At 38.6% G+C, this 22,276-nt stretch overlaps 1 protein-coding gene across 2 annotated transcripts in view; it reads left to right on the plus strand.

Moving 5' to 3' along the window:
* The window catches only part of ZFYVE28 (zinc finger, FYVE domain containing 28), a 161,954-nt gene that overhangs the window by 752 nt on the left and 138,926 nt on the right, over positions 1-22,276 (plus strand). The window lies entirely within an intron of this gene.

Below are 22,276 nucleotides of genomic sequence, written 5' to 3' on the forward strand. Positions count from 1 at the left end.
GGCGGTTCAGGTGCTCCTGTTCTGCTATTAATGCTATCCGCGTGCACCTGGGAACTTTTTAAGTTAAAAAAATTTGTTGGATGGTGCTCTGTAGGTGTATATTTTCTGCCCTTCTCTTCTCGCTTTGAAGTGCTTGGAAGGAATCCAAGAATCATAGCTTGCTTTGTAATGAAATTATCTTCTGGCACGTGTTAAATAACAACTGTCTGGAGAGTGATCTTGTCTCGCTTGTGATGTTCAGATCGTATATGAAGGGCATTACTGGTTTTGAACATCTACATCATCCTTTTTTGTCCAGGCATTATAGCAGTCAGTATAGTTATTCACTTTATGAAGTACTTGATTTAATTTTGTCCCTGTCTGTCACAACCACCCACTTTTTCTTATGTTTTAATTTAAGTAATAGCATTAAGCCTCATTTTTGTAAACCTTCCACGCACATAGTCCTTTTGCCCAAATTACAGCCAGTATGCTGTGTTTTTTAAAAAAAAAAAAAGTTGAGGTGATACTGCAAAATAAAAGTTTAGATTGTGCTGGCTTTATGGCTTTTTTTATGTAGTCATAACCCTGGTGAGTACTGTTGAAGAACACATGCTTGTGTGATATTGCTGCTAATAACTGAAAGGAAAATAATTTAGAAATTAAGTAACTGAAAATACAGTAACAAATTACAGGTGGCTTTCAATAAACTTTGTTATTTGTTTATGTTTAATACCAAGCAACAACTAAGAGAAACAGTTAATGAATAAAAAGAAATATTGGTAATCTTAAATGAAGAAGAAATCATTGCAACTATAGCTTTTGTCACTATTTTTAATCAAAACTAATTAGATTTCACGTTAGTTTTCTTTTTAATGGAGACTTCATCTTTTTATGATAAAACTTACTTATTAATATACTGTTCCTTTGTTGTATGCTTTATGTTCAGCATCCAAGGTCTGTGTCAAACAGTGTATGCTTATATTTCTGTGGGGCTTCTCTGTGGTAAAGGAGCTTTCCAAGCCTGTTGCATGACACTGTGCCTCATAAATCAGTAACATCCCTTGCTGTTAGTTTAAAGCCAGCACCATGTCCTTTTTGTTGTATATTTATACTTTCTTTCTGAATAGTTTTGGTTAGTTTCAGTACTTGCTACATCATTTTTGTACTTGTATTCAGAATGGGCTACTGGCAAATTGTAATAGCATGTGTTCCTTCAGAAACAAGCATTTTTTCTGATGTGCCTATTGAATTAGTATGGATAATATAATTAAATACACAGAAGAATTAGTATGGACAATATAATTAAATATGCAGAAGTTTGAATAGCACTCCTTTGGTAGAAAGTAAGATGGAGGAGCTCACATTCAGAGACTATAACTTTCCTGGTTATACTACTTGCTTTCCTATTTCGTCAAGGAATCTTTAGGATTCCTTCCCTTAAGGTTGGTGGGTTCCACAGTCTTATTTTGAATATAATGTATTTTGAAGATGACTTTTTTTATTATTCATTCTGGTGGGGGTCATCACCACTAGTGACTTAGGTTGCTTAGTTATAATCCTCTGTTTAGGTACTGTGGATGCCAGGTATGTTTTATCAGTTAAATTTTGCTACTACCAATAATGGGGCACACTTCTTTTGAAGTATTCCAGATCCTACTATTAATGTAATAGGACTTCTGCATGGCAGCAGATTTTGGTGGTACTGGGCTTTTGGCCTATGGCTTTGATTGCCACTCAGAGATACTTTGAAGGGGGGGGGTGTGTGTGTGTGTGACAAAGAAGTGCAGCAGATTCACAGTACAGCCTGTTCAGAAACCTGAATATATCGTTTAGCTTAATCCCAGGGGAACTATTTCAAAATTCTTCCTAAAAAACCCCAACCCCCAAATATGTAAATTAATTCAGCTTAATCTTTGTAAATGGGGGAGAAGAGGAAATGGAGTAGAACAGATACTGTTTAACAAGATGGAATTACGAAGCTATCAGGATAATCAGCAAGTTACTGTAAGATGCAGGGACCTGCATCTAGGCAGATATTTACTTGGTAACTGCTGCATCTCTGTCTGAACATAGCAAGGATGGGAGAGAAAATGTGGGTGTAGGAAGTGGAAAGTTTTGACTAATGTCATGAGCATGTCACGAGAACAGCACGACTTTCCTAGATCCTTGTGCAGTCAGTGCTCTTCCTGTCCAGCCCTATTCTTCAGGTATGCTGATATACCAGATTTTAATAACCTGGATCAAATGCCGATGGTAGAGGTAACCAGAGAATGAAGTAAATAGCAGTGATGTGATCTGTGTAGTTGGTAGGAGGCAGACTTTTAACTGGTGTATTAGAGAGGGAGCAGAGATGAGATTTTGTTTCCAGTTGCCTGTGCCATATCAGTTGTTTAGTTTTTTTAAATGTTGTCTGTAAGATGTGTTTTCCTTTGGGGGACCACAGACTCAATGCCTTAAGTTTTTGAAGGGGGGTTGGTGTTTGCTTTTGAACCAGGAGAAAATGGAGAGGAGTGATTTGAAGCAATAGTCTTCTTGAATTGCAGCACACTGGTGGAAAAAAGAGTTATTCTCTTTGACCTCCTCAGGACACTGCAGGTTTCCCAGGCACTGCCAACTTTCTGAGACAAAGGATGATCCCTTCTAAATCAAAATATTTGTCTGTATGCACAGATAAAATAGAAATATTTCTTGTCACTTCAGGGAATTTCTTATCTTGTACCTTCTGCTGCTGGAGCATTCCACAGGTGTCAGGTCAGAACCTGCTCCCAGGCAGATCTGAACATCCAGCAGAAATAGGGAACTGGACTGGTTGTACAGAGTTTTGAAATGCATTTGATATCCAAAGTATTCAGAATAATTTCTCTGAATGCTGCTGCTTAAATCTAGAGACAAGCTTGAAAAAAGCATGGGTAACTAGCTCACTGGAGTAGCTCTTTTGAATTGAACTCAAGTTTATTAATATTTTGAAAGAACTGTTTAGTGTTTGACAGGGGAGAAAAAAGTCTGCCTGTAACCACAACTTCAAGATGTTTTTAATCTGTTTAGCATAACAGAGTGAAATATCTTCAGTGTATATTTATTTTTCATGTTTTTATTTTTTAAAAATATTGCTTATTTTGTGTTTACATCTATGAATCTGAATAAATTTTTACCTGGAGAACAAAAGCCAAGGAATATGTTTTTTCATGAGACCTTACCTTCTTTTTTTTGATATTTCTTTCAGTTGTGCATTCACTAACCTAATTTTTTGCTCCTAGTTTCTTATACATAGTAAAAGAATGCAAACTTCTTGTGGTAGATGTTGAAGAATTTCTTATGTTCCTATAATCCACACAAAATTCATGGTCATTGGTAGTAAAGATACTGCTTTGTGAATGCTTTGTCCCAGCTAAATGATGCTCACAAGGCTTGCATAAGCCTGGAGATTTTGTATGATTTTTTTAAAAAAATTTTTTTTAACACCCCTCTCCTCTAAGATTGACCAAGGTACAGCTGTGCTGTTAGTATCTGTTTTAAATAAAAGGCTGTGTAACTCCTGTGAAGATGCAAAGATGAATTTACGGAAATGGCCCCAACTTGTAGCTAGGAGTGAGCACTTACTGACAAGTAGGTACTCAGCAGACCTCTTTCACATGCTTCAGTGGTCATGCATCTTCTCCCTCTGGAGTGTTTGGAGATGCTTAGCATTGTAGTTGCTATCTTCCTGGATATTTGTTTTGAAATGCTTTTCATTGGTTTCTTTTTAAAATCTGATCATTACTTTCTGCAGCTGGGTTAGCAGATGCATCTTCAAGACAAGCGGTTCTTGCTGCCTGTTAACATGTTTCTGCAGTGGTGCTCTCTGATTGGAAGTAACATTTAGGTATAAGTGGAATGGCAGGTACTTGGAGAAGGCTTGTTTCTGTGTTTGTGCATAGTGTCTTTCTCTAACTTTCTTAAGGATCTTCTTTCGTAAAACGTAGCTTAGTAAGTAAGCCATAGCTAGTCATAATTGTTGCTAATAATGGTTGAAGGACTTTGAACAAAGGATAGGTATGCTAATTTAAAAAAAGGCCTAAAACATGAGAGAGTAAATGGGTATCTTGGAAGATCTCATGCAAGTTAGAGGAAGAGAAAGCATTCCTAGGGGATCAAGAGCAATCCCCTAAAGTAGAGAAGTGAGAACCAATGGCAGAAAAAAATTATTCAAATGACCCCTAGGAGCTTCCGCATTACTTTGTGGAAGGAAAAGTGTTTAAAAAAAAAAGTCAAAAAAAAAAAAGTCCTAGGTGAGTGTTGAACATTAAAAGCTGCACATAAGGTAATCTTTCTCAGCAGTGTTGTCAGGGTTGCTTAGTGGCAGAGCTGATTCAAAGAAGTAGAAGATGGGCAATAAAATAGGAAATAGTTAAAACTGAATATTTTTTTTTAAGGAAGAGAAGAAACATGTTTGTAGGAATTTTTGTAGGAAAAAATTACTTGTAAGTAGAAAAAGAGGAAGGGGGTCTTTAAAGATTAATAGAAGCTTGAACTTTAGAAGAATGGAAGATAATAAATTATATAGTCAACTATGTGCTTAACATACTGCAAAGAGCATTTTTAAAGTTGGTTTGGTAGAATGAGATGCAGGAATAGGGAGAGTTATTTTAAGTGGTGTTTTGATGGATGGAAATGGTAAAAAATGAAAAAGAAAAAAGCTACTGGAGTAGCCAAACAACTGTTCAGACTAGTTTGGGGGGAGCAAATGAAAAACAAAGGATGGTTTTACAGCGTGATAGGTAGAAAGCAGTTAGCATCTTATTTTAGCTACGATTTCCAGATTTTAAAAGTCAAGTGTTTATTCTTCACAGAAGAGAAATAGAGTGAGTTCATTCTTGGCAAAAATGTCTTGGAGGAACCTACTTGAATGAAGAGTGAAAGAAGAGGTAAATGCTATTTGTAGCATAAAGCTTCTTTTTACTGGTGCCATATAGTAATCAAAGCCTTTGGGCACAGCAGTTTGTGAACAAAACTTGTTATTTAATGTAATATTTATATTAACTTCTAATGACTTTCCAAGACAGAAGAATGAGGAGTTTTTCTAACTTGGGGAAACAGCAGTTACTGGGTTTTTGTAAGTCTTCACTGTTTTCATGATCAGCTCTTTGATCTCAATTATCTGCTTAATTATTCTTGTTGCTCCTGTCTGATCAGAGGCTGCAGCTATTGAACCACATTAATCAGTGTTATTGATAACAACCCTGAGGAAGGCAACTTATACATTATCATACATTATTTGGTTTTAGAGTTTTGCATACTGAATTGCTTCATTTTAGAAGCACCATCTAGTGGTTTGAACACAAGTGTGGAAACTAATAATTCTTTGCTGTTTTATTCTAGCTCTGCAGCTGACTGAAGACAATTACCTGCAGTCATATTGTTTCTTAGCCTTTATTTTACCTGTAGCTGCAAAAGGGAAGTAGGTAACTATTGCAGTTGTCTATTAAGAGAATTGCTTGGCTGTTCTTAATGACTGATGCGAGAGAAATACATACGCCTTGCGAAATTATTTTTGATGTGGATTACTGTGAACAGAGTCATAGTGTATCAGATGAAAGGTCCATCTAGCCTGGTGTGATGTCTGGTGGTTATCTCTGTCTCCTGTAACAGATGCCTAGGGAAAAAAGATGAGATGAATAAAACCTGATATTTCCCTTGGGCTTTTTTTTAAACTTATGGTAGTCTGCAGCATGGGAGTTTGCTGAGATGCAGATTGTACCCTTATAGTTCAGTAGCTCATGTACATTTTGCCTTAAAATGTCTAATCATTTCTCGATTCATTTATACTTCTGGTCAGTAATGACTACTGGCTTCTCAGTGCTTAAAGCTGAGTTTCATTGTAGTGAGGTAAGCATTTTCTTTAAAAACTTTTGCAAGCAGCCATTGGTGTGACCTAATGTGCTGCCCCTTGTCCTGCAGAATATCTTCTGCTCTTTCTCTTGGAAACTTGATTTGGATATTTAGATTCTGTTGTTCTCCTACCCCCACATGGTGGTACTTAGCAGAATTTAGGAAGAGTTACTTTTTAAAGATCACAATGCATTCTTCCTAGGTTATTTTAGGAGAATGACAGAACAAAAAAAAACCCCACCAAAAATACCCTCTGCATTGGACCACAGAAGAATATTTTCTTACTGAACTAACTGAAAAATAAACAAGGCAAATACTTTTGACATGCTTCATTTAACTGCTTTAATAGTTATGATTATCTACTTTCTTGGCAGTTGTGCTAGCAACATTCATTTAAATTAATTCCATAAAACTATTTTTAAATAATGATATTAAACATACTCGGCCTTCAATTAATTTATTCTTGTTTGCCTCGTGATTGAAGACTGACCAACCTTCATAGTGCATGTGAAAGAGCAAGTTTCTCCAGCTTGGTCATTTCACTGGAGGATGCAGCTAAATTGCAATCTGTCTTACCTATTCTCAGCCAAGTATTTCTTTTTATGTTGGAAGTACAAAATATTCCAACTCTTTATTATATCTAAAATTAAAAGCTGGGTGTTGTTGGCATAATGGCCATATGCCCCCTGCTTGCATTCAGGAAGTGATCTGCTGCATTCCGTGCTAGCTAAAGTTGTTGAATCCTGTAAACTCAAGCTATCCCTAAGTCAGCTAAAGCAGAGCACTTAACCTATGTCTGATGGATAGCTCAGTGTAATAGAATATGGTTTTCCTTTGAGGCAGCATCAGCTGCCAGCTGTTTGAAAATAGGTGAGTGACAAAAGTTGTAATGCTTTTTATAGAGGTCTGGATTTAGGATATAGGAAAGGGTCAGTCTTTTGGGGAGGTGGAACATTTGGACAACTTAAAGGACATGGACCTGTTGGAGTGAGTCCAGAGGAGGGCCACGAAGATGTTCAGGGGCTGGAGCACGTCTCCTGTGAAGACAGGCTGAGAGAGTTGGGGTTGTTCAGCCTGGAGAAGAGAAGGCTCTGGGGAGACCTTATAGCAGCCTCCAGTACCTAAAGGGGGCCTACAGGAAAGCTGGAGGGGGATGGTTTATCAGGGACTGTAGTGATAGAACAAGGGGTAATGGCTTTAAACTGAAAGAGGGTAGATTTAGATTAGATGCAAGGAAGGTAATCTTTACTGGGAGGGTGGTGAGACACTGGAACAGGTTGCCCAGAGAGATTGTGGATGCCGCCTCCCTGGAAGTGTTCAAGGCCAGGTTGGATGGGGCTTTGAGCAACCTGGTCTAGTGGAAGGTGTCCCTGCCCATAGCAGGGAGGTTGGGCTAGATGATATTTAAGGTCCCTTCCAACCCAAACCATTCTATGATACGGCCTTCCTGTCGCAGTATACCTTGCTGCTATAACTGGAAGGTCTGGCTCTTGCTTATTTTGATGATGTGGGTCAGACTTACTACCTCATGTCTGTGTATTTCTGTTCTACCCTTCAGGCTGTAGGATTTTCCTTCTTGTCTCCCCAGTAGTTAGAGACTTTTTTGCATTACTTCCTCAGGCCTCTAGCCTGGCAATTCTTCTTGATCTTTTGATTCCTCTACATTCACCACTCTCTCCTCCCTGTAGTATTATCGCTTTTGATCCTGTTTAGGAATAAGATGCCCTGAAAAGCTGATCAACAGGAACTGAGTTATGAAAGGAAATAGAATTCTGCAGTGAGGCTGTGGAAGTGTGTAACAATCTACAGCAAGGACAGTTGACCTCTGAGAGTGTCATGTAGGCACTGCCTCTACTTTATTCTGTCTTTGTGGGCCATAAGCTTGTTTTTCTTTTCTCTTGCAGGCCTTTATTTGTACTTGATAGCCGTTCAGAATGAATAATGTAAGGGTGAACATCATGTCAGTTCCATGTATACCATGCTGGGTGAATGAATGAAAGGAAAGCAAATGGAGAAAAGGACACTGAAGGGGAGACAGGTGAAGAAGATAGGGTGGAAGAAAATGCTTGGTATAGAAATGTAAGAAAAATAGTTTGAGGGAGGAAAAAGGGAGGATTACTATGCTACTCCTTCAAAATGCCTGCTCTTTATTTTCAAATGGGACACAGGTTAATTTAAATTGGGGTGATGTTTATGCTGGAATGTGTTAATTCCTGCCATTGACTGGCACTTTGATCTCTGAGAATTATAGGTGGTTGAAGCTAAACTAACCGGATGCTCAGGGTGTTCTGCATTTCTGCTTTGCATTCTTCTAATTCTCACCTTCCTTTGTAAACCTTTTAATGTAGGAGATGTTTCCTGACATTCTGAACTTCATCAGATGTTCAAAACCCCAGTTTATGCAGGTTATTGTTTCCTGCCATGAAAGGAGCTTAGCATGAAAAGGGTCTTGCATGTTTGTCTGTAAGTGGCTTTTGGATGCTTGTCATCTAGGAATCTTGTTTTAGGAATGGTATGGGCTCTCATATCAGTGCCTCTTCCTCTAATTCTCCTTCTGTAAGCACCAGTCTCCTGGCTGAAATGTCACTTTGCTGTGTTAGTCCAGCTGCTGGAGTTTGTGTGCTCTTACCATACAGATAAGAACATATCAGCATGCTTCCTATAAAACCTTCCAAATCCTCTCAAAGCACTGTCTGCTTTTACTTTATTTTCAAGATTCTCATATATGGAGTGCCTGCACTGCTGAACATATTATTTAATGGTTTTTTTAAAGTATTTTTTTTATAAAGCTGGAACAGTATACCTGATCTAGTAGACAGCCTTACAAAAATATCTTAATGCAATTGAAATGATGTCATTTCATGGTGCAAGATGGATGGAAGCTCTTGTAGAATAAGGAAGAGTTAATATGATGTAAGGAGTAGGAAAAAATGTAAAGGGCTGTCAAACAAATCTCATCTTGAACCCATGATTTATTTTGCTTTGTATTTTAAGAAGTCTTGCAGGTCCTCACTGAGATGTAACAGATGAAGTGGAAATGGCAACTAGGTTTTTCTGTGTCCCTTGGTGATGTATGGTGCATGTTCATCCTTGAACACAGTGGTTGCATGGTTACGTGAGTGTAGATCCTGTAAGGACGTGGTGCCATGGGTGAAATGTATTGCGTTCTTGCAAGTGTATGCACAGGCTCCATTGGGTGGTTGTAAAGAGGTATTAGAAAGTTTTGCATTGATTTTTCTGTAAGTCTGTTTCTATTTGATATGTATGCTTCTTGTAGGGAGTTCGGCCAGATCTGGAGGTCTGTTTTGAAGACTATAGGTAGCAGTGGATTCTTTCAAGAAATGATCTTCCTGTGTACCTCATAGCTATCTTAGAATTTTTGTATCAAATTTAGCATAAGAATATTACGTCATGATCAGCAGCAAATAATTAGAAGAGGACAGGTTATTTGATGTGCCTTATGTTAAAAAGTGCATATGGTTTACTGACAGGTGTTCACTGGTATAATTGTTAATTTGGCTAATATTTTCTTTATATTGAAGTGATTATTGAGCATTTTCTTCAGAACTGTTGTGTTCATGTTGGAGAATCTGGTTTCAGATATCATGGGGGTGTTTTGGAGGTATTTTATGGAAGGACGTTGTTTGTAGTTTTACTGTATTTTGACAATTTTTTTGTTAATTGTTTCATTTAAGCAATTCATTGAGTATGTTTGAGGAAGATAAATTATATCCAGAGGAAACGTCCTTAGTTTTTAGTATGACTTTTTTTTTTATTTTGGGGGTGGTTTTTTTTGATTGTTTTCTTGTTGTTGTTGTTGGGGTTTAAAAAATTTTTTTGCTTAGGCTATATCATACCTCTCTGTGTCTGAAAGTTTTGTTTGCTGTTTGCGATGGCTTTTGTTTCCGTAACAAAGATAAAGTCTTCCCCCTAGAATTTTTTGGGGTAGTTTTGCACATAATTGCAGACTTGCTACAAATTTCTTTGCCCTCTTGATTTCAGTCAGGATACTTGACAAATGCTATACCTGATAATAGTGGTGACAGGAGGAAGGCAGGTACTGAAGTAGAAAGGCAGTAGGCTTTTTTTCTCCACTTCTCTCACTAGAAGAGGCAAGGAAGCAAGGCTTGTTATTGGGCTTTTATCTTTATTTCAGAGCATGTATTCCCTTGACACTTCAGTTTTTTTGTCCAGTTATTTTTAAAGGTATATTTTCTCAATTAATCAGACAGAGTATTTCCTTTGACAATTAGTTTCTTTAAGAAAGCCTTTAGCCTTAGGTTTTATGTATTTTCAGTTGATGTCTTTTTTTCCTATTGAACTTTGAGAGTTACTATTTGGCATTTTCATAGTAGACAGCGCTGTGTAGAGTTGATAAAAAGAAACCAGTATGTTAATGTTAAAATAACTCATATCTCTGAATTTTAAAGTATTTTTAGATATGGGACTAGAATGCAACTTTTTCAAAAACGAATGCATCTTAAAAGCCATGACATGCTTTTCAGTATAAAAAAATTAAAATAATTTTTTACTCTACATTAGAAATGGTCTGTTAATTTCTTGATGTAATATGCATATATCAATCTATATGTACATATATATACACACATATATACAGTCTACTATTCTGATGTTAACAAAAAAATGTAGGTAAATTGAAGGTGCCTAGCTGCTTTTGTTTCCTGCATGAAACAAAGGGGTAGTGCATTGTTTAAATTCAGCTGACTTGATCGGTGCTTAATAAGCTTTTTGATTAGTTTAGAAAAAATGTGTATTAGATAGTAATTCATGCTTTTTGAAAAAAGATAAACTGTGTAAGACTGTCATAAATAATACTTCATGAGTGCTGCTGAAGAGTTAATAGGTGACAACCTTTCTCCTGGTAACATTAGTTTTAATGCAAGAAGGCTAAGAACAATTTTTGCTTAAGCCCAGAGTCATTTGTTATCAGTCAGGTCAAGCAATGAAATGCTGTGAGGTTGGTTCCAGCTCTCTTTATAGTTATTTCTCTCTCTCTCTGTCTATATATATCTGTGTGTGCCTGTGTGTTGTGCGTGGTCCAAAACTTGTGTATCATCTGTGCATCTTTCAAATACAAATAGTCGTTCTTCCTAGCTTTCAAATGGGGGACTGAGGCATGAAGGTGAGATGAGGTTATTCAGTGCCCTTAAACATAAGCTGATAGCCAAACTAGCCAGAAAAGCTTAATTTGGGGGTTTCTTAACCATTTTATTCCTCATTTGCCACTTCTCCCTGTCCACTACTTTATATGAGATTATTTTTCCTTTTAGGTTACCCTGCAATAACATTTTACAGCTGAAGCAGCAGACCAGATTGTGTGTACTTTGCTATTCAAAGATTGGAGTGCAACTTACTGTTGCCATATGTTAAGATTCACTGTCCCACTCTTGCTTACAAATGAGAATGTATGGGAGATCGGTAATGGTGATTTTCAACTGTTAGTTATGTTTAAACCAATGCCTCACTAACTGTGCCTCCAGTTAGTTCTGTCTGTCTGTCTCATCTCCCCCTTGTGATAAAATCACTGGTGCATGTTGACATGCAAAGCTGCTGAGGGGAAAACTGTTTCCTTCTACTGAAATGCTTCTGTAATTTGGACGGTGGGGCATGTCTTCCAAGTCAGTAGCTGTCCACGAGTCCTAAGTGCAAAGTATAGAAAATCCATTTCATTGTGGTGTGGTATTTTGCTTACAGATGCTTTGTTTGGTTTGTGTAAAACAAAGTTGATGAGGTGATAAATGCCGCATGATAAAATAGGAATTAGAAGTGTCTCTTAAATGCTGGCATCTGTGATGTATATAGGTTTTACAGTGTTGGATAAAAGTTTTATCAGTAATGACTAAGCTTAACCTTTGAACCTGTTCGCTGCAAACTTTCTGTTTGATAGTTACTCCATATCACAGCTCTGGTTACTTAACTGTGTTACCATATACTGTTTATGACTCCCTCCTTTTACTGCTTATTATGCAACTTTTCTATTACAATGACCTACATTTTCTGTAAAGTTCTGTAAGGTATGGTCAAATGTATTAGTGCACTAGTGATCCCTTCAGAGCAAAGGGAGATGTAGTCACTTTTCTCCCATGTTCACAATACATGACTCCTATCAAGAATCTTTGTGCACTCCCTTGGTGAATTTTAAGTCAACCAAGGGAATGCAGAAGGTGCAGAAATGATGCTAGTGCACTGCTGGTGCTTCAGCTTATGGCCATGTACTCCTGTCTTAACTCCCTGCTGTTAGTATTGGAAATTGTGTGACTGTGTTTTGCATTGGATCAGCTTTCTAATACAGGTGGAAACTTACTTGCTTTGTTTATATAATTTTGCAGTCTCAGTTGTCAGCTTAATCAGGGAGAGGGGCAGCACACATTCCTCTTTTGGTAGCAGCGTGGTCTTAATACTACCTTTTACCAACTATGGGGTGGTATCTTCAGTGTCTTTAGTGCTTGTGTCTTATATTGTGTTCATAATATAAATACTGGTAAAATGAAACACTAATCTAAATTACACCTATTGTATTGCTCTTTCTTTTGTATGAAAGATGTTAATTCTTGTAATGCAGAGAGCAGTCTGAAACCCAGGTGAAGTCACATGGGACTAAGAGTTGGACTTCTGATTAAGTTCTTTACTGTAAAACAGGCGCACCCAAAGTTATTTTTAGGTGACATAAACATTTTACACAAGGTCTGCACCTTAATGCAAGTAATCTTGCAGTGACAAAGGCACAGATAGCATTTGCTGGAAGCAGAACATTGCAGAAGTAGTGAGGCAAGGCAGTGAGCTACGAAAGCGCAGGGTTTTCACATTCTTGAACTACTTGATGCTTTGAGCTAGCTGTTCTTTCAAAAAAGAATTGTGAAGGTACTAAAGTATTTGGTTAACGCTCGGTTGCGTGTTTGGCATATCTGTTCTCTTTCAAGTTCAATATATGAATTGTCAGACCTAGAACTTGCTAATTTGGGGCTTGGAGCCAGTAAAGTGAAGGATCAGCTAAGTACACTATTTCAACATTTTAAAGAAAATTAATTTCAAAGCCTTTAAAAGCCTTTCTTCTATTTAATTTTCATCAGCTGGCTCAGAATTCATATATTTTAATGGCAGTATTGTCAGATAACGTAACATTTTTCATTGTGTTCTTACTGGAATGAGACTAAAAAAACTAAGAAAGGGCAGAAGTACAAATACTTGTTAAATTTAATTTTAGCCAAAAGAAGTTTTTTTTATCTGCACTTTGCTTACTCGAAAGCTAGCAATAAAACTTCTGCGGTGCTAAATACAAAAGTAAGACCTGGGATACACAAGTACAGGTGTTCTTTTATTTTGTGGATCCTGGCCCCCCCCCCCCCCTTGCCCCCAAAGAGTAGACCACTATCTGCACAAGCCACTGCATTCTGCACTGAGTGTGCTTTATAGTGGTGTTGAGTGGTCACAAAAAGAGCTAAAAGCTTTGCTGTTTTTGAGGAGCTACTCTTAAAGCAGCAGAAGTTTCTTCTAGGGAGCTTATTTGCTTAAGCAACTTAGGAGCAATATGGTTGATGATATTACAGTATGCGTTCCATATTTATGTGCCTGCTTCCCTACTCTATAGCCCATTAGATCCATGTGGAGCAATTAAATAATTCATATCTTAGGTGTAGGAAAAAGGCAACATCATGGATAAGTGCTGCCTTCCTAGATGTTAGTCCTACTCAGAACACCTTCTGTTGGTGGGGGAAAAAGAATTTTCTTTTATTCTTATCACCTTTCTCTCTGGATAAAACAATGTGTTAAGGGAAGTCTAATCTTAACTTGCCTTCAGAATTTTTTCCAAATTCTGATTACTTCTGAAAAATGAATGAGTGATTTGCTGAGGAATGTGGGTATTGAGCAGACACTGTCTATAAGCAGTGTTGGAGCACCCTCTGCAGCCTCATAGTAATATTTAAATGAGCTTTGTACATTTCTGGTGATAGATTAGTGGGTATGAATATCCAAAAAAGAATATGAAGTATCTAGGTGCTTTATACTGCTTTACAGGGCCATCAAAGTACAATGGTAGGTCCTTAGAGATAATAATTAATTAGCACATCGTAGACCTTCTGTGTCTATTATCTTAGTGTACCTCTCCTGGAAAGAAAACTCTTAACAGTTGCTGTAGCTTCACTGCAGTTCAGGCTGAAAAGTAAAGGAATAGCATGTCCAATGGGAATTGTGTGAGAATTAGTTCTGTATGATAGGCAAATTATAATGCTGTTTAATAAAGTAAGGAAAAAAGCTTAAGAAGTACGCCCCTTTTGAACTGTCAGTGATCATGAGATCACAAGTTTCCAAGATTTGCTAACCTGTGAGTCATTTGAGAGCTCCACATTCAGCAACAGACTAATCGCTGGTGTCATGCTGGGACATTGGTTGGGGTCAGGTTGGGGAAGCATGTGGCCAAGTGTATTTACAATGCTGTGGGCTTTTTGCAGACATCTGTGTTTCTTCTAATCTGCTGTTGAACAGCCTGACCTTCCTTAATTTATGAGCCACACTAGGATGCAGAATAATGTAAGGCATTCAAGACTGCACAACTGAGCCATGAACGTCTTGTGATTTGTTTTCATAGGTGAATGCTGTTCTTAACATAAAACAGTAATTTACATTTTTTTCTATAATGACTTATTAAATCAATGACACTGTATATATATATACACCAGGATCATGTCAAGCCTTCTTTGTGCTTCTTCAATATCTTTAAGTGATTCATTCAGAATATTGTAATGATAACTAATGACAACTAATGAAGCATATAGGAATTTTCTCTGCTGTGTCTGTGTAAAATTGCATGGCTTTGGGTGATGCTATTGTAGCTTTCATAGATGAATTTGGAGCTGTGCAAAAAAATCATAGAATTGTAAAAAGGATGACGTTGGAAGGGACCTATGGAGACTGTCTAGTCCATCCCACTTTCTCAGGACCATGTCTAGTCAGGTTTCTTTGAATGCGTCCAAGGATGGAGACCCCACAACCTCACTGGGCAACCTGGGCTCAATCACCCTTACAGTGAAAAAGTGTTTCCTGATGTTCAGGTGGAATTTCCTGTATTTCAGTTTGTATCCGCTACCTCTTTTGCTCTTGCTGGATATCACCAAGATATGTCTGTCTCAGTCTTCTTTCCACCCTCCCATCAGATATTTATACAGATTGGTAAGTTGCACTCTGAGGCTTTTCTTCTCTGTCCTAGTATGACAAATGTTCCAAGGCATGAATCTTTGTGGCCCTTTGCCAGACTCTCTCCAGTATGTTCATGCCTGTGTTGTACTGGGAAGTCCAGAACTGGACCCAGAGGTCTCTGGTGAGATCTAGAGGTCTCACTAGTGCTGACTAGAAAGGAAGGATCACCTTCCTCGACCCACTGGCAATTCTTTATCTAATGCAGTCCAGGATGCTGTTGGCATTCTTTGGTATAAGGGCTTATTGCTGGTCTGTTCTTCAAATTTGGCAAAAATGGTTTTCACCATCTCTGGACAATCTATTGCTCTTCCTTCATAATTAGTTCCCTTCTAGCTCTCAATGCCAACTACTTTTTTTCCTGCAAATTTATCTAGTTTCTTCCTCTCTTAATCCCAAAGAGATATGAAAAAGAAATCTATTTCCTAACTTCTTCCATACCGGAATGGTGGTTGTGTCTTTTTGTTTTGTGTGCTTTGGGTTGTTTTTTTTTCCACCTCACTGCCCTAAATGAGTTTTGTTTTTTGGGTTTTTTTTATATACTTTTATAGGCTACGTTTTTTGAAACCTCCTTGTTTCTTTTCTGCTCCTTTTCTAGTTTGAGATGTAGATCATCTACAAAGCTTGATAGGCAGGGCTTCAACTAAGACAGCAAGAGTGTGGTATGGACTAGAATGCACATCTGTGGTAGCTTACAGGTGATCTTGTTTTTATTGGTGTTAGGACATTGAGTCACATTCGGTTGATATGTTGTAATTAGCTGATCCTTCTTTGCATTCCTCATTAATTAGAATGTGGTCTTCTATATTGGGTCTGGCTGAGATGGAGTTAATTCTTCCCATAGCAGCCCTCCTAGTGCTGTGCTCTGCATTGGTGGCTAGAAAGGTGTTGATAACACACCAGTGTTTTGGCTGCTGCTGAGCAGTGCTGGCACAACATCAAGGCTGTCTCTCCAATATTTTCACCCCCCCTCAACAGCAGGCTGGGGCTGGGCAAGATCTTGGGAGGGGACATAGCCAGGACAGCTGACCTAAACTAACCAAACAGCTATTCCATATGTCAGCTCAGCTATAAGAGCTAAGTGAAGGGAGATGGAAGGGGATGCATTTTTGTCTTCTGGAGCAACCGCTACATGTACTGAAGCCCTGCTTCCCGGAAAGTGGCCGGACATCACCTGGTGATGGGAAGTAGAGAATAACATAATTTGTTTTCCTTTGCTTTGGTGCGCAACCTTTGCTTTCACTTCATTAAAACTGTCCTTATCTTGACCCACGAGCCTTTTCTTATATTTTCTCTTCCCTGTCCAGCTGAGGAGGGGGCGTGATAGAGTGGCTTTGGTGGGCACCTGGCACCCAGCCAGGGTCAACCTACCACATCTTCACGAGTACTTTCCACTTTGCGATTTTGTAGAGTATCATCCTATTGTTTTTTGGATTGTGTCTGTTAAGACCTTGAACTTGATGTGGTGATGCAGTTGACCCAATTTTACAGCGTGCTGTGACCATTTCTTACCCTCTGCCTTGGTCCTGCTGCTTCCCCAGCTTTGGTACTTGTTGGAGCCCTTCCTGAGCTGACTCAGACTAGAAGAAAACAGTTTGGGGATGTGTAAGGAGACCTGAACTGACCTCTTTTCTATACTCCTTCCTGCCCCTTGGAAAGCTTTTTGGGTTTTTGTTGTGTTTTTTTTTTTTTCCTCCAGATTTGCTAATTGAATCAGTTTGAGAATGAAAGGCTAGATGAGCTGTAGCCTTCTACAAGAACTGAATAGTAGCCAGTCAGGTATGCAGAAATGGGGGAGGAAGATTCAGAGAAATGGGATTACTCTTTTGGCAACAGCAAGTCATTAAAGTTAATCAGTGAAATTGAGTCAGTTTATTCAAATGTAAATTCTTTTCCTGCTTTCCAAAGCATTTTTCATGCCTTAATGCAATTCACGTGTAAGTGGACTATATCCACACTTCATTTTTCTTTTTTTAAAGGTGTATAGAACTGGCCCGTGGCAGCACTTGAAACGTGCTCAGATCTTAACAGCAAATAGTGTATACTTTAAAGTTACACAAGAAGTTAAACAGTCTTTATCTCAGGGCAACTTTATCTAGATTGTGTTCCTTTAGTTTGTTAATAAGAATGTCACATGGGTCAGTGTGAAGAGTTTAGTGAGGTGAAGGCATTCTTCTGTCTTCACTAGAGCAGTCTTGTAGAAGGGAGTTGAACTGACTTCTGTCCTTACTGGAAGAAAATAGTATCAGTAGTTTATTAACTTACTGTTCTTTCCAAGCTTACAAATTTATGCTTTATGTGTGCCTCCCCCTGTATCTTTCTAAGCTTCTCGGAATCTTTCTCGCTTTGTCTTCTCAGTAAAACAGGTTTTTTTGACTCTTTGGCTCATTTTTTAGGTATTCTGAGGGAAATTTTATTGGTTACTACTGATATGAGTAATATCTAGTTTTTAACATTTTATTTGATAGATATGCGTTTATTTCAGTACCAGAAACACACCTTTTCCAGGACTTTAAGTTTCTCCTTAGAGGTAACTTCTTAGTACTCTTCCATTGTAGTATCAGAGAAATGAACTCCAAACCTATGGATTTACGAACTTCTTAAAAAGCACAATTAAAACCTTTGCCTTCTTCCATATTGAATGAGATTGCAGAAGACAAATGAAGATCTGAGATACCCGAAATACACCTGAAGTAACCAAAGCTATTGAATGAGGCAGTAAAAATGATATTTTTCTTTTTCTTTTCAAAAATGTCAGAAAACAAGAAGGCCAGTTGTCTTTTTCAGATCCTTTGTTGAAGAAGGACAGGTTTTGACAGATAATTTTTCCTATTCAGTGAGTGATACTTGATTATTGGACCATACACCTTGCAAAAGTGTTGATTCTGTTTCATTCTAAGTCTTCTTGCCAGATGTATGTGTGGGTTTGTTTTTTGGTTTGGGGGGGGTTCTTTTTTTTTTTTTTATGATGAACATGAGGAATTGTCAGTTTTGGTGGGAAAAATTCTTCTGGGAAAATAAATTTTGTACTCAGAAGCTTTGACTGTGGATGCTTTGAATATAGCTGCACTTGCTGATTTAGTTTGTGGTTTGCTTTGGCTTCTAAAATATCTATTTGCAGCATCCTGAAGGGCCTTTTTGTAGACTTTAGGCTATTTTTTAGAAAAGTTTCTAAAGAGAAAGTTCTTCCTGAAAAGAAAGTTATGGTTTGCTTTCTGTAATGAAACAACCTGAAGTCCAGAGTGGAGCTATTTATTCTTATGAGTTATTGCAGTAGAGGTTTTCAGAAGGTACCCATAAGCTGATGAAGAAGGAATACAAGAATTCAGCCTCTTTGTAAGTTTAGAGATGTTTGCATGCAAGGAGATCCTAGGACAGGGTTGCTGCTGTCTCTGCCAGCCTTGTGTTTAATGTCTGTGTGCTGCTGCCATAGAGCACACCTTGAACAGCCTTATTTTCTAAAACTATAAAGCTTTAGAACAAAACTATATTGACTTTTTCTGTCTTTTCCATTTGCAAACAGTCTGAGAGTATTTGCAATTATGTAGGCTTTACAAGAGTTGCAGGTAGGGAGGAAGGAATATCACCCCCTTTTCCTAAGGGAAGAGCTGTTCAAAGGCTAACTTTAGCCTAGTGAAGCTAGTCTGCTTCCCACATCAAGGAAGTGAAAGACACTTCTGCAGGAGAGAGTCTGTAGCATCTGTAGTTAGTTTTTAGTGTGACTTGCCACCTAGAAGAGCCCTTCTCTCCTGTTCTCTCTGTTGAGTCCTAAGCAGGGCAAGTCACGTTCCTGCAAGTCTAGCTTCTGTGAATAGTCCTCTTGGAATTCCTGAAGTGAACTGAGGAATCTGTTCTTAGCATTTGAAGTAGTATTATCTTCTCCATGATAAGTACTTTTGGGGTTTGCACATAAAATAATGATTTTATTTGAAATTTTAGAGATGTTGGAGAATAGAAATGTATCATAGCAATCAGTTAAGAGTTTGTATATGTTATATAGAATTCCTTCAGTTTCTGACTTTTTCTAAAGTCACGTTCTTTAAGAAAAAAATTAAATAAGCCTGAAAGACACTACAGCACATTCACAACACTCATGTTATCCGTAGGCTGTTTTTTCTGTTCTGACTTGGTCATTTTATCTCATAACAGCATCAGCTACCCTGAATCTTTGTTTTAAAGGTATTATGCCTTCCAAGAGTGGAAAGAAAAGACTTGTTAGAAGAGCTTTTTTAGTAAGATTTGCCACAACTTGGTTTATGTTTGAGTGCTTTCATATAGCTTTTGTAAATGGAATTTTTGTTGGTGCCAGAATGCTGCTAGTGGTAGCAACTGCCTCGAGGCAAAATCCAGTTACTGTCTCAGAAAGTTCACACTTTTTGTGGCTTATTTTTTGTTTGAGGACTGGAAGATATTGCATCTATTTTAAGGTAACTTGTTGGTTTAGTTGGATGGTTGGAAGAAAATAACTTTCCAGGATTGGAATACTGTATTTTAAACATAACACAATATATTTTGGCATTTAATTTTGCAGGTCTTAGTAGGTATAATTTTGTTGGTAATTTTATCGTGTCTGCTGAGAAGGTTGGAGAAAGGATCATTATCTTTGTTTTCTGTCTCTATACACTGTTTCTCACCTGAACTACAGAATCACAGAATGGCTGAGGTTGAAAGCAACCTCTGGAGGTCATCTGGTCCAACCCCCCTGCTCAAACAGAGCCATCCAGAGCCAGTTGCCCAGGACCGTGTCCAGACAGCATTTGAATATCTCCAAGGATGGAGACTCCACAACCTCTCTTGGCAACCTGTGCCAGTGCTTGGTCACCACCACAGTAAAAAAGTGTTTCCTGATGTTCAGAGGGAACCTCCTGTGTATCAGTCTGTGCCCACTGCCTCTGGGCCTGTCACTGGGCACCACTGGGAAGAGCCTGTTTCTGTCATCTTTGCACCCTCTCATCAGGTATTTGTAAACATTGATAAGATCCCCCCCTACCCCGAGCCTTGTCTCCTCCAGACTGAACAGTCCCAGCTCTCTCAGCCTTTCCTCATAGGAGAGATGCTCCAGTCCCTTCATCTTCATGGCCATTCGCTGAACATTCTCCAGTTTGTCCACCTCTCTCTTGTACTGGGGAGCCCAGAACTGGATGCAGCACTCCAGGCATGGCCTCACCAGTGCAGACCTGCTGGCAATGTTTTGTCTAATGCAGCCCAGGCTACCATTAGCCTTCTTTGCCACAAGGACGCATTGCTGACTTATGTTCAACTTGTCCACTAGGACCCCCAGGTCCTTTCTGCCAAGCTGCTTTCTGGCTGGGTGGCCCCAGCATATATTCATGCATGGGATTGTTCCTTCCCCTGGTGCAGGACTTTGCACTTCTTATTGAACTTCATGAGGTTCCTTTCAGCCCACCTCCAGCCCATTGAGATCCCGCTGGATGGCAGCATGCCCTTCTGGCATATCAGCCACTCCTCAGTTTTGTGTCATCAGCAAACTTGCTGAGGGTACACTCTGCCCCATCACCCAGATCATTAATGAAGATGTTAAACAGGACTGGTCCCAGTATTGACCCCTGGGATACACCACTAGTTACTGGCCTCCAACTAGACTGTGCCACTGATCATCACCCTCTGGGCCTGGCCACTTAGCCAGTTTTTAGTCCACCTCACTGTCTGCTCATCCAGGCTGTACATAAACAGCTTGTTTATGAGGATCTCATGGGAGATAGTGTCAAAGGCCTTACTGAAGTCCAGGTAGACAATATCCATTACTTTCCCCTTGTTGATCAGGCCGGTCACTTTATTGTAGGAGTTTTAACAGGTTGGTCAAGCATGACTTCCCCTTGGTGAATCCATGCTGACTACTCCTTGGTGTTCATATGCCTGGAAATGGTTTCCAGGACTAGCTGCTCCATCACTAAATTAAAAAGGTTTGTGACAGATTCTTCTTAATACCAGGAACTAGCCAAAATTAACTTCTTTGAGAAAGATAGTTAGGGTTGGTCAGGTCCCATTCAGCGTGCTCTTGGTTGTCCTTTCTCACAGCTCTCAGCAGAAGGGATTATTTTAGTATGGTTTACATTATAGCATGAATGCTGCGTTGATGTGGGTTAAAGTAGTTACCAGGATTTTGCTGGGCGGCTTCTGGTGTTTGTAACCCTCAGTATTTTAATTTCCATTGCCTGTGTTGATTTGGCTAAAGCTAGCAAGGGTCTACCAATATGTTACATGTACTCTTTTGACCATTGTCTGTGTAGATGAATGTCCCATAAAAGGCACATTTAGACATGGCCAGCTCAAGACTGCACAATTTAGGCCTTTTCCTAAAAACGAAGTGACCTGAAGTTGTCTTGATTTCAGTATTTTACAGCACTTTGCGTTCATGTATTTAACTTGTATATCTTGAAGTAAAGTAACCACCCTGGGGAATAACTGAAATTATGCAAAGTGGCTGTATTAGCCCCTGTTGTATCCCCACTGTCTTGCTCTTCTGAACATCAGCAAGGTTTGAGTTTTAACTGATATTTCTAGCAGCTTTTTCTAAAGAATTGGTGAACTCAAGCAAAAAATCTTACAAGAATGTGTCACAAAGCTTGGGTTACAGCTTGAATTAACAGTATGGTAAGACAGAGCCCTCAATTTGTCATATGAAAAATGCAGAAGTTTGCTTCTTAGATCTGAATTAATCTGATTATAGAGTACTAATCCCAAATTTGAATACCTATAGGTGTTTCTTCACTTCTGCTTTTCCCTTCAAGAAATTTAGAGTAAAATGTAGTTCTGTTTTTTGCTTTAGGGATGTCTTTTATCTACGTTGTTCATGAGTTAATTTTCTCCTGAACTGCTTTAAAATGGTCAGACCAGCCCTTCTTAATATATTCAATTTCTTTAGGAATCATAACCTATTCTTGTATTCCAACAAGACTAGATTTGCCCTGGTTTAGATTAGCACTAAATTGTGCTAAACAGTTGAAAAATATGTATTTCTTCAGAGCGATATCCTGGTCCTCTTCCAAGCCAAAGGGAATTCTGTCATTCACTTCACTGGAGGTAAAACTTCATACCCAGCTTTTGGAAGGTATTACCTAGGCTAAGACTTTCAACATAGGTGGGTTTTTTTGTTTTTTTGTTTTTTTTTTTGGGGGGGGGCGGGGTCATGCCTAAACCTTTTCCTATGTGACTAGGAAAAGAGGAGTAACAATGTTTGGAAATGTAGTCA

The sequence above is a fragment of the Haliaeetus leucocephalus genome, unplaced genomic scaffold (assembly GCF_000737465.1).
Source record: "Haliaeetus leucocephalus isolate CR32 unplaced genomic scaffold, Haliaeetus_leucocephalus-4.0 Scaffold51, whole genome shotgun sequence".
In the NCBI taxonomy this organism is placed as follows: Eukaryota; Metazoa; Chordata; class Aves; order Accipitriformes; family Accipitridae; genus Haliaeetus; species Haliaeetus leucocephalus.